The sequence below is a fragment of the Theobroma cacao genome, chromosome 3 (assembly GCF_000208745.1).
Source record: "Theobroma cacao cultivar B97-61/B2 chromosome 3, Criollo_cocoa_genome_V2, whole genome shotgun sequence".
NCBI lineage: Eukaryota > Viridiplantae > Streptophyta > Magnoliopsida > Malvales > Malvaceae > Theobroma > Theobroma cacao.
In genome coordinates, this window is record NC_030852.1 from 28,562,147 (window position 1) to 28,576,423 (window position 14,277).

Genomic DNA, 14,277 nt, shown 5'->3' on the forward strand with positions numbered 1-14,277 from the left:
AGCATCAATTCTTCAAGATTGAGCCTTGGACGCTTTGATTCGCACTGCTTTTGTTCATGAGTTGAAGTATTAAGGTTTGGTGGCTCAAGCATAGGAGAATCATTTGAGCGATCTACCTCTTTTCTTTTAAAAAAAATTGTCAATTGTTTTCAACTTATTCATATTTTAATCAAATCTGAAAAAAAAAACAATGTAGTCAATATTCAATATTTTTATTTATTTATATTTAAACTTAAAATATTAAATATAAAACTATAATGCATAAAATGTAAATAGTTAAATATGATATACAGGATTTCACAGAATGGTTAAATGTATAAATAGTTAAATAATATAAATAAAAGGAAGAAGATTAAAAACAAAAACTTTTCCTCCTCTTAATTTTACACAATGGTGGTGGGTGATCTCTATCTTTCTTTGTCCAAACTCACAAGCTCATAAATCTCTTTTTAAGAATAAAGTGTGTTTTAATGGTAAGTTACAAGAAAGAGTAAAGTAAAAATAAAAAGATAAAAGAGAAGAGAAAAGAAAAAAGAGAAATAGGTGTAGAGAAACTTAAATTAGGGTAAAGTTAAAGCAGGTTTGTGAGGTTGTTTGATTTTTTTATTTATATTAATTATTAAATAAAAAATTTATTTTGAGTGAGCCATTAATAATATATAATAAATAAAATTTTCCAAAAATTTTTGAGGGCCTATTGATGAAATATATATAAAAAATAAATATTTTTAAAACCCATTGTTGGCTTACCCTCCGCCCCCGAATCAAAACCGCACTTAAGTTTGTCCGTAAATCATCATAATAACGTAGACCGCCACTCTTAATGACGTCCACATCTGGTTCAAGCCACTTAAGCGTACAAACTTGAACCTCATGCGCACCTCACGATCCATGTCCAGATGATTCAAAACCGATCGGCACACTCCAAGGCAAAATCAAACTCTTACCCAATAGAAAATCTATTGTGATTAAAACTCATAATTATAAATAATAAATGAATATTTGTATTGTAAAAAAAATAATAGAAACAGGAAAGAAAGAGAGATGAGAGAATGTTTTTTATGTACTACTGAAGTAATGTTTGGTATGAAAAATATCTAGGTGGGGTGACCTATGAAATTGCTTACAAATCAATACTTATTACTGTCGTAACGTGCGGGTCTGAGAACCCAACCGCTAGACGTCGACGAAAATAAAGTGGTTTAGGAGTCGCCACCAATCGTCTTATATCTAGGTGCGATTGGACACCTATTAACCCGATTCTAATCAACAAAGTCCTAATTTAAGTTTAGAACGAGAACCGGTCCACGTTTTTTAGAGAAAAGTTCGGGAGTGCGGTTTCGCACGGAGAAGGGTTAGCACCTTCGTGATGCCCGTTTCACGAACGGTACCATTTAATCTTAAGTTATCCTATTGTACCTTAATCCTTGCTTATTAGTTAATTTTTTTTATTATGTTAGTTGATTGAGTCTTTTATTTGGTTTCACGGATGCACGTGATGTAATCGTAAAATGATGTTATGATTTATTCAATTTTAAATGATGGAGTCGACAATCTTTTATTGGAAAAATCACTCAAAGATCATCCCAACGCTTTGGTGAAGTCTCGAAATTTTTCTCACCTAGAGATATCCCCAGAAAAACTAGTCTCTACAAGCTCCTCGGGGAAATCCCATCATCGAAAATTCCGCACCATTTGCAAGATAAATGTGGCATGCTATGACAGGATAAAATGATGATGTCTACATGCACGCGTTTATTGACTTAGGTGGTTCATAATTCATTCAATTATGTGTTTAATAATTTATCACCTTGTTTATATGTTTATTACTATTTGTTATTTTTTTATAGATTATTTATTTATTTATATTTATTTTTTGTTTTCTATTTAAATCCATATCCTTTAATTAACGTTATTGATTAATATTTTACTTGATTATATAGCTTATAAATAATTAATTAATTTTTAAACGATTAAATTACCTTTATTTAGTAATATTTATTTAAGCTAATTAACTAATTATATTAATTTAAATTCACATGCAACATTATATAAATTTTCTTTTATATATATTATTTTTGACAACGATTATTTGATTTAACAGGTATTGAAGTTTAGAGTTCGGATTTATCCCGACGCTTCGGTGAAAATCCGTCTCGAACTTCACTCCCAAAAAAATCCACTCAAAAGAGGCAACTCTTTGTCCTTTTTAGGTAGTAGTACTCAAATAACCGTTCCATTATATTATTATTATTTTTTATGTTTGTATCATGAGTTATTTATTATTATTATTTTTTTATTTTGATTAAAATAAACATTCATATTATATATATAATTATATATAAATAACCTTTCCTAATATGGTTTAAATTATAACAAAAAAATATATTTTATTTAACAAAATGGGTTAGACCCAAAAGCAATTGAAACAAGCCCATATCAAAGAGAAGGATTATACCTTTCTAGGCTCAGTTTAGTCCAGCTCAATGGCCCACAGAAGCCCAAATCTGCTACACCCGATCTGCTTCTTGAGGCCCACAAGGCAGAATTCGAAACGCGATGTTTGGTACCTGGGACACTACTCTATACGGCACCGTTTAGCCTTGAACCTTTTAGTTCCCCGCTCCCTGAAATGGTGCCTTTTGGTTCTCTTACACCTAGATATAAAAACCTTTTTTTTGGCCTTTTCTATTATTTTCACCTTCCTCTTTCTCTCTCTAGCCCAAATGCTCTCCTTTCTCTCTAGCTTCAAGCCACGGCCCCCCCTTTCACCGTCGGCCTTCACTCTCCCTTACGTCGGTGGCTTGCCTTTAACCGGCGGCCCAGGTGTTCTTCCCCTCTCTACCGGTGCTGATCTGGCCTTACCTCACTGCCGGTGCCGTTCGGATCTTTTCTTTTCGTCGGTCGGTGGCAATAAGATCAAACCAAAAGTCTTCTCTCTCTCTTCTTCGTTACCTTACCGTCGGCCAGATCTCACTATCCCCTAAATATACCCAAATCAAAAGTGCAACCCAAATCACCCTCCGCTTTCCTCTTTTTTTTTTTTATATCTTATGTATTTTTTGTTTTTTTGTTGTTGATTGTGGTTAGGTAGTTGGCTGCTAGATCTTAGGATTTCGGATTTGATTTGGGGTTTTTTTTTTGTTGCTATTTGAAAAATAAAAAATTTCTAGTTGGATTTAGACTTTTTTTTTGAAACGTTTTCTCTCTCATTTTTTTTTGGTTTGAAACTCTCTTTTTGTTTTTGAATCTCAGTTTTCTTGCCCCTCAAAATGCTCTTTCCGGATCGGTTTGAAACCCCCCCTTTTAAGAACTGGATTGTCTAAAAATTTGGACAATCCAAAGGTGAAATCATGCTCTTCTGAGCATGATTTCACTAGGCTCTGGCAAACAGGAAGGATTGGTAGCCAGAGGTGACCACTCTTCCCCAAATTCGGCTACCTTTCAAGGGTATTAATGCCCTGTAATGATGAACTGGAGGAGGGGCTGAGCACACGCTCAGTCCCTTCCTGTTCATTCATCATCATTTTTTTATTTTTTTATTATTTTTATCTATTTTTTATTAATTTTTTTAATTTTTTTAATTTTTTTATTTTTGAGCTTTTTTTTCTTTTTTTTTATTCTTTTGAAGTAGGTGTTTACAGTTGTCCCTCTTTGTACATTCTTGAGAATCAAGAATAGTGCAAAGACATAGACACCGTATTCAATTCATCTTGGGGCAAGTTTGATTCTAGCAATTTGATCTAGACTTGACCTATCTCAAAACAAGTTTGATTAAAAACATGAAGTATCTAGGCTTGACCTGGGTTCGTAAAAGAATGAGATTTCTAAGTTTGACTTAAGCACAACCCGTCTCAAAATATGTTCAATTAAGAAAAAACAAAAATTTCTATATTTGATCTAGACTCGACCTATCTCCAAACAGGTTCGACTTAAAAATTGAAATTCCTAGACTTGATCTAGGCTCGACCTATCTCACAACAGGTTCGACTTAAAGAATTGAAATTCCTAGACTTGACTTAGGCTCGACCTATCTCACAAAACAGGTTCAATTTTAAAAAATGAAATTCCTAAACTTAATATAAGCTCGACTTATTTCACAACAGGTTCGATTTAAAAATTAAAATTCCTAGACTTTATCTAGGATCAACCTATCTCACAACAGGTTTAATTTAAAATTGAAATTCCTAAACTTAATCTAGGCTTGACCTATCTCACAACAGGTTCGATTTAAACAAAATTGAAATTCCTAAACTTAATTTAGGCTCGACCTATCTCAAAACAAAACAGGCTCGATTTTAAAAAAAAAATTAAAATTCTTAGACTTGACTTAGGCTCGACCCATCTCACAAATAGGTTTGATTTAAAAATTAAAATTCCTAGACTTGATCTAGGCTCGACCTATCTCACAACAGGTTCGATTTAAAAATTGAAATTCCTAGACTTAATCTAGGTTTGACCTATCTCACAACAGGTTCGATTTAAACAAAATTGAAATTCCTAAACTTAATTTAGGTTAGACCTATATCAAAACAGGTTCGACTTAATTCATAAATGCCAACTTAATTGGATTAACTTCACAATGAAAAACTCAAATCTTTTTATCAAAGTTCTACAACCTCAACATTTTAGGTCAGGTGGATTCCTACTTTCAAAGCTTGGGACATGAATTAATTTGGATTATTGTTTTCAAAATGACCGTGTGTATGGCTAGGCATGTATGCATGATTGAAATGATGAAATGTTTTCATGTTTATGATTCATTAAGGTTCCAAGACCTTTGTTTCATCTAATTTTTCACTGCAGCTTTCAATGACTTTCGTCTTGTGCCTTACTTCATTGGCTGACATTCTTGATTTTCCTTAGGCGTGCCCCCTTCTTTTTGACATTTGACTCTCTTTTTTTTTGCTCAAGTTTAAAGCTCTGCCATTCCTTTTTCTCATCATCAAGTCTTTTGTTGAACAATGAACGTAATTTTTTTGCTTAATTAGTTTATTTCTTTCACCAGTCATCATTCATTTCTATGACAATCATTATGTGAAATCATGGGATGGTAAAGAATAAAAGGGTTCAAATAAAAAGGCGAAGGAGAATTTCATATATGACAAATCAAATAATATAAAGCAAAGAGAATTTATAGAGCAAACATTAGATCTTAAGTAATGAACACTCAGACCATTCTGAGCAAATAATCTGATGTTCGACTTCAAGAATTGTCCTTAATTGATGCTTTGAGCAAATCTGTAGGTTACAAACTCCCTCACTTCCCCTGTTTTGTGAAATTGTGGAGCTCCATTCATAGTGTACTTCTACCTCGATCTTGTGTTCCATTCGGGCTGACATCTTTAAGTTTCATTCTAACTTTCTGCTTTTCGACCTCAAGCTGCCTTTTTCGGGTTTTCAGCATGAGCCTCCTCCTTTAGGTACGAGTTGCCCTTTTCGGGTTTTCAACCATGGACCCCCTCCGTTTTTTTTTTTTTAAGTATAGTACTTTTTCATCGCATCTGCGTTTATCGAGTTAGGAAAATCCTCCCCATCCATGTTAGCCAAAATCAAAGCTTCTCTTGAAAAAGCCTTCTTTACCACATATGGTCCTTCCCAATTTGGCATTCACTTTTCCCGAAAATCCATCTGATTAGGGAGTATTCTCTTGAGAACTAGCTCTCCTTCTCGCAACTGCCTTGGACGAACTTTTTTCTCGTATGCTTGCATCATCCTTCGTTGGTACATCTGGCCGTGACAAAGGGCTGCGAGCCTTTTCTCTTCAATTAAATTTAATTGCTCGTAGCGGGAGTGGACCCACTCAGCATCTTTTAATTTTGTTTCCATCAACACCCTCAATGATGGGATTTCTACTTCAACAGGTAGAACTGCTTCTGTACCATATACTAATGAGTACGGAGTTGCCCCGGTGGAGGTACGCACTGAAGTTCGATATGCATGTAAGGCAAAAGGAAGTTTCTCATGCCAGTCTTTATAAACTTCAGTCATCTTTTCAACAATCTTTTTGATATTTTTGTTGGTTGCCTCTACCACTCCGTTCATCTTCGGACGGTAAGTTGTTGAGTTATAATGCTTGATCTTGAATTTAGCGCAAACCTCCTTCACCATCGCACCATTCAAATTGCTTGCATTATCGGTAATGATATTTTTCGGCAGCTCATACCGGCATATGATCTCCCTTTAGATGAATCTGCACACCACCTTTTGTGTCACATTGGCATAGTAAGCTGCTTCTACCTATTTCATGAAATAATCAATGGCCACTAATATGAATCGATGTCCATTAGAAGCTTTTGGCGTAATAAGCCCAATCACATCCATTCCCCACATTGAAAATAGCCAAGGTGTTGTGAAAACATGCAATGGGGCTGGTGGAGCATGGATTCTATCTGCATAAACTTGACACTTGTGGCATTTTCGAGCAAAGTTTATGCAGTCTGATTCCAACGTCAACCAATAATAACCAACTCTCATAATTTGTCTAGCCAATATATGTCCATTAGCATGAGCTCCATAAGTTCCTTCGTGAACTTCTTTCATTATTTTGTTGGCTTCCGTAACATCCACACATCTCAAAAGTACTTGATCTCGACTTCTTTTGTAGAGCACTTCTCCGCTAAAGAAGAAACCCATTACTAATTTTCCCAGAGTTCGCTTGTCATTGTCCGTGACATTCTCAGGATATACCTGGTGCTTGATGTATTGCATGATATCATGATACCACGGCTTACCGTCAACCTCTTCCTTAACATTCAAACAGTGTACGGAGACTTCACGGACTTCTAAATCAAAAGGGCGTACATCAGTCGCTTTTTTTATTTTGAACATTGCTGCGAGAGTGGCCAAAGCATCAGCAAGCTAATTTTCTTCTCGAGGCAAATGGTCGAAGCTGATTTTCTTGAACTGTTTGCTTAGTTTTGTAACCAACTTTTTATATGAAACTAGTTTAGAATCTCTAGTTTCCCATTCGCCTTTCATTTGACATATCACCAAAGTCGAATCTCCGTAAACCTCTATCGCGCCGACCTTCATCTCGATTGCTGCTTGTAATCCCATTACCAACGCCTCATATTCCACTATATTATTAGTACAATTGATATTCAATCTCGCCGTAGCTGGATAGTACTTTTCATTTGGAGAAATCAACACTGCCCCAATTCTGTGCCCCAAAGCATTGGATGTTATATCAAAATACATCTTCCATGGATTAAGTTCATTGGGACTGTCTTTTTCTATTTGCAAGACGGCCATCAAATCTTTATCTGGAAAATCGAATCTTACAGGTTCATAATCCTCATTAGTTTGATCTGCGAGGAAATCAGCAATGACGCTCCCTTTGATTGATTTTTGGGATACGTACACAATATCATACTCAGACAATAGCACTTGCCATCGAGCTATTCTCCCAAACAGAAAGGATTTTTCAAAAATATACTTGATGGGATCTAATTTTGCCACCAACCATGTTGTGTGATACAACATATATTGTCGAAGCCTTTAGGAGGTCCATGCTAGCGCACAACACATCTTTTCGAGCACAAAGTATTTGGACTCATACTCCGTAAATTTCTTGCTTAAATAATATATGGCCTGTTCTTTCTTCCCAGTTTCATCATGTTGTCTTAGTACACATCCCATAGAATTCTTGTTCACAGTCAAATATAAAATCAGAGGTTTTTCAACAGTCGATGGCACTAACATCGATGGATTTGTGAGATATTCTTTGATTTTATCAAAGGCTATTTGACATTCTTCATTCCACTCTCTTGGGTCTCATTTTCGAAGTAGCTTGAAGATTAGATCACATTTACAAGTGAGCTGGGATATAAATCGAGCAATGTAATTCAACTTCCCTAAAAATCCTCTCACTTCTTTTTACGTTTTAGGAGGTGGTAGCTCTTGAATAGCTCGTATCTTATCCGGGTCCACTTTAATTCCCTTTTCACTTACTATGAACCCCAATAATTTTCCAGAAGTAACACCGAAAGTACATTTTGCAAGATTCAACTTGAGCTGAAACTTTCATAATCTCTCGAACAGCTTTTTGAGATTGACAGTATGATCTCTTTCTGTGTGAGATTTTGCAATCATGCCATCCACATATACCTCTATTTCTTTATGCATCATATCGTGAAACAAAGCTACCATTGTCCTATGGTAGGTGGCATATGCATTCTTCAATCCAAATGGCATTACTTTGTAACAAAACGTTCCCCACATGGTTACGAATGTTGTTTTTTCCATATCTTTGGGTGCCATGTTGATCTGATTGTAAACAGAAAAATCATCCATAAATGAGAATAAAGCATGCTTTGCTGTGTTGTCCATAAGAGTATCAATATGTGGCAAAGGGAAGCTATCCTTCAAACTCGCTCTGTTCAAATCCTTGTAATCGACGCACATTCAAACTTTTCCATCCTTCTTAGGAACTGAAACTATATTAGCCACTCATTCAGGATACTTAGCCACCTCTAAGAATCCAGCATCAAATTGCTTCTTTACTTCTTCTTTAATCTTTAGCAACATTTCTGGCTTCATCATTCTCAACTTCTATTTAATAGGCTTGTAATCCAGTCTTAAAGGTAACTTGTGGACAACAATGTCAGTATTAAGACTTGGCATGTCCTGATATGACCAAGCAAACACATCCACATATTCACGAAGCAGTTCTTCTAGCTTCTGTCGTTCATTAGATGACAGCGAGGTGCCAATCTTAACCTCTTTCTTTTATTTCCCGTTTCCAAGATTAATCATTTCTGTGAGTTCTTGATAAGGTAAGATCTCCCTTTCCTCCTATTCCAACATTCTCGATTAATCAAGGGGTAAGCCATAGTCATCCACCTCCTCTTCACTTTTCAATTCATCAATGTTTGAAACTGTCTCGAAATTGAAATTCAAATTGTTCTCCAGATTGTCTTTGTGTTCATTATTTAAAGATCTGCAAATAGGTAAAATTGAACATGTGTATGGGCAAGTATTTATTGGCTAAAAGAATAGATGAAAGGAAATATGCAAAAAGGTTGATGAATTATGAAACACATTATGCATTGTTATTTATTTAAATGATGAAGGTAACAGAAAGCCCTACTTAAATAAAAAATTACTCTTAACACCCTTAGGCATAGGCATTTAGAGAGAATTATTCATTACATTTCCAAAGGCTTAAAGATGATGGGCAATTCCGTAGCTGTCCAATTGGTTAACTCCTCTCCTAGTAGTACTTGATACACCACAGGGACCTTCTCGTTAGATTCTTCGTCTTTGATCATATGGACTGACAACTCATCAAACATCTGCAGAACCTGATTGACCTTTGTTGGTGCTTCGGGATGAATGAAACCTGCAGAGCGAAAAGTCTCATATAAGTACGGAATTGCCTGTTTCCCAAATTCTTCTTTCTTTCCCTCAAGCTGAGCCATCCTTTTAATCTTCTTTTGAGCTGCCAATTTCCTTATCTCTTCTTTGGTAGGTTTGTATCCCAAACCAAACCTTTCTTCATTCTTTATTGGAGTCAAAGGACGGTTAATTCCTTGTAAATTCTTGCCTAGCCCCAAACCTACACGACATCCTTTTCCCACTGTCTGCTTTACCCCCATTTCAGTTGCTACTAACAAACAAGGAGTTGGTATCATTTTTCCTTTCCCCACATAAGTAGCATTAACAAATTCAAAAGATCTAAATGAGCACTCTAGGACTTCTTTTGTTGCCTCTACATAGGGGGTAGATGAAGGTTGAATGGCCAGTATGTCTTCCTCCGTAAATACACTTATCAGTTAGCCTTCAACTATAAATTTAACCTTTTGATGAAGGGAAGAGGGTATGGCTCCCGCCATATGAATCCATGGACGCCCTAGTAAGCAATTGTAGGATGGGGCGATGTCCATGACTTGAAATTGGACCTAAAAAATGTAAGGGCCAATTTTTATCGGCAGTTCAATGTATCCTACCACATCTCTTATGATTCCGCCAAAAGCCCTTACAACCATGTGGCTGGTTCTCATATAGGACAGGTCTACAGGTAACTTGGTTAAGGTAGAGCGAGGCATGACATTTAAAGCTGAGCCATTATCGATCAAGACCCTAGGTACGACGTGGTCCTTGCATTGGATGGTAATGTGCAGAGCTTTATTACTTCCTCGACCACCCGATGGGATTTCCTCATCATTAAAGGCCATGAAGTTCCCCACTGTAATATTTCCCACAATATGATCCAACTTTTCCACCGATATATCATGAGCCATGTAAGCTTGATTTAGGACCTTAAGTAGCGCATTCCTGTGTGCTTCTGAATTCAGAAGCAAAGATAATAGCGAGATACGAGCAGACATTCTCGTTAATTGTTCCACCACACTATACTCACTGTGGTTTAATAAATTTGAGAAATTCACCTGCTTTTTTTTTCGTAACATGCCTTTTAATCTCGTTGTTCAGAGCAATTGGAGATTCGGTGGTTTAGTCCTTGAGAAAGGTACTTGCTTCTTTCAAATCTTTTCCTTGTTTGGATTTTCCTTTTTCAATCCTTTCTGCTATTTCAGGAGAATAACATCGTCCACTTCGCGTTATTCCTCCCACACTAGTCAAATCTATAGAAGATACTTGCGAAGTAAGGGGGGCCATACCTAAGATATTACATTCGTAATTCTAGGGAACAACCTTCTCACTCTTGTACTGGAACGGGCTAGAAATTTCAATAGTGATGCCATTTTCGACAACAGTAGAGGATGTATCATTCGTCGGACTCCTATTTTTTTCATAAAAGATGGTCAGAGGTTTAGGTTTATTCACCCCAGATGAACTTGATGCTACTTCAACTAGGGTATCTTCATTTATGGTTCTGACTAAATCCTCTTCGCCTTCTTCATAAAATTCAATTACCGACAAATCCATCAATTCTTGCAGCTTACAACGAAAGCTATCATAATTTCGAATGAAATGTCCAACAATCCCCATATGAAATTTGCAAGAATGGGTGAGATCATACCCTACTTTTTTTATGTCTATCGATTCTGGAGTGATGGCTTTTATTTTGGACAACGCCTTAAACACTCTATCCATCGACGTTTGAATCTTGTCGACATTCTTTTTCACCCTTCGAATCATCCTTTCATGTATTGCATTCACTGTCGGACTTTCATGGTTAGGCAAGGGATTCCCATCAACATTTGAATTATCTTTTTTAGCAAAATTTAAAAGTCCTGTCTTAATGAGCGATTGGACCTTATGTTTTAATGCAGTGCAATTCTTCATGGAGTGTCCTTCAATTCCAAAATGGTAATCACAATGCGCATTCGGATCATACCATTTTGGAAAAAGAGGTCGGAGTGGTTCCAAAGGGGTTCGAGCAATGAGTCGATTTTCTATGAGTTGTGGTAACAATGTAGTGTAAGGAATTGGGATAGGATCAAACTTAGGTTTTTTTTGGGTAGTTTTAGGTCCTCTTTGACCATTGCCAAAATTATTGGTTGAAGCTACCGGTCTTGGTGGTGGAGCTTGTGGGAGAACATTGGTCTGAAACATTGGTTGTGAGGCAGGTTGGTACACATATGGGTTTTGTGCGATGTTGCCTATGTTCGGATAAAAGGGTTGGTATGGGGGGTACGGGTAATATGGGTTAAAGTTGTGGGTCTGTTGTCTGTCATGGGCCACTACTTGTACATCTCTTTCTTTTCTCTTGAGCAAACTCCATTTCTTTGAGCCAGCAACCTCCTACCCTTCAATTTTTCCACTTTTGATAGCTCATTCTATTATTTCTCCATATAAGACCAAATTCGTAAAGTTTTTCGTGGCGTTACCGATCAAGCGTTCGTAAAATAGAGCTCGAAGTGTGTTTATGAACAACACAGTCATTTCTTTATCAGTGAGAGGTGGCTGAACTTGCGCTGTTGTATCCCTCCACCTTTGGGCATATTCCTTGAAGCTTTCACTTTGCTTCTTTTTCATAGTCTGCAATGACAACCGATCAGGGGCTAATTCAGCCACATGTTTGTATTGGGCTATGAAGGCTCTTGCTAGATCTTTCTAAGTCTTAATATGATTTCGATCTAGCTGTACGTACCACCGAGCAGCTGACCCAGTCAAGCTATCTTGAAAAAAATGGATTAATAGCTTGTCATCATGGGATTGTGCAGCCATCTTTCGATAATACATAGTAATATGTGTCATGAGACACTTTGTTCCGTCATATTTTTCAAATTCTGAAACTTTGAACTTGGCCGAGATCAATACATCAGGCACTAAGCATAGTTCGGTTGCATCCATGGTATCGAACCTATCAACTCCTTCGATAGCACGAAAATGTTCTTTTAGTAAATCGTACTTTTTCATATCTTTTTCATTTTTTCCTGTTTGTGATGAGTCCTTTCTTAGTTTCTCTTACTCTTTTGGATCATCTAAATCTGGGACGTGTATTGGTTCAGTAGAATTTATCCCAGAATACAGCTTAAATTGCCCATGAGTCGATTGATGGCCCATTGAAGGTGGTGTATTGTAACAAACGGATGGCATCACTTAAGGGTGGACCCTTTGAGAGGTTTGGGCATGTGATGGAGTGAACTTTGGGGGATAAGGTGGATCATCCCTTTGGTTTTCAATGTCTTGAGCAGGTGGGTTTTCTGACGGAGCTGACTCTTCCGTAACTCTTTTTCCTTTACTTAAGCTTGTCATCAATTCCATCATCTTTGCTAACTGTTCTCTCATTTCTTCTTGAGCTCTTTCCATTCTATCCATTCGCTCTCTTTGTTCTTCTTCCATGATCCTTGCTCGTCGACGCATATTATAGACACGTTGGTTACTTGGCTTAAGTGGTTGAGCTATTTTTGGAACCTTATTGTAATCATAAACATGAATTAGATGCATATTCGATGCATGAATGAAATGAAGAACTGAACCCATTATCTTTATTTTTAGGTGAAAATACTTATTGTCATGAAATGATGATTTATGCATGTATGAATGATTATGTACTAAAAGTATTCGTCACATGACACCCAACAACAAAGTCATCCATTGCATAAGATATTGTCTTTGATTACAACTCAGGAGTCATCTAGAAATATTCACCAATTTTATTATAATGGCTATACACCTCATCTAAATACTTAATCAACTGTTGCTCTTGTTTTCCAACTAGAAAGACCTGGCTCCTTAATATGTCCTTCTTCTAAGCCATGTTTCTTGCCTTGTAAGCCACCTCCCTCATTTGCCAAACCAAGTAATCCATCTGGTCGTGTTTCTCTATATAAGCTTATTTGTAGGATTCACCCCACTCTTGAATTCTGGTGCTCTGTTGCTTGAGGCGTTCATATTCTTGTTGATAAGTCGTCATGACCCCTTCGAGCTCTTCATACTCCTATCTTAGTAATTGGATAGACTCTTATTGGAATCGCACTTGATTTCTTAGTCCATCATTATACGCTTGAAGTTCATTGTCTCTATTTTCTCTCACTTGTATTTCCCTTTGAAGTTCACTGGTTATGGCAGAAAACTTATTATTCAAACTCTTATACTTCCCTTCTCAATTACTATCTATTTTTCGGACCTTATTTCTTTGTTCAATTACTTCTTTATTCATCTTCTCACACTCTTTTTGGAGGTCTTCATACCGTTGCTTCCAACTGGCATTTTTAGCTTCGAACTTTTTTCGAGCCAACTCACTCTCGAGCAAAGCATTTCGTGATTCCGGATCAACTGGGCCATGCAGTGCATCTTCCTTCGGATATACCACATCCTTAACTTGTTGGTCGTGCCATATCTGATATCTGGTAGTTACTTCATCAGTGTATCTCCCTTGGTCGACTCGGCTGGTTTGCTTTTAAGCTCGCGCAATCTTCTCAATCTTTTTCAGAAAACCCGGCTCTCCATAAGCAAACTCCAAAGTATTAAATCGGTGTGTCATCGGCACAAACTGCCCTGACCCAAATTGTCTTCTCACCATGATTAGGGCGTAGCTGATTACTCCCCATGGCCCCATTAACGGCACCCAAGGTTCATTTTCGCATTTGTACAAGACTGGGCGATGAGGCATCCACGGAGCTCTCCACGTTACTTCCACACTTATGAGTTTTTGAAGCCCTAAGATCCATTGTTCCTTAGTCTTATTTTTGAGCCATTCACTCTCACAAAATTCTCTGATAGGGGCACTTTGCGGATGAAAGAGCTTTCTAAACTTATCGACCTTGCATTCAAAGTGGCTTACTATCTAGATGGAAAGAAGCTGTGCACATCCCATAAATCGTCCTTCCCCCTTTCTTCGACAATAATTCAGTGATATGAGAG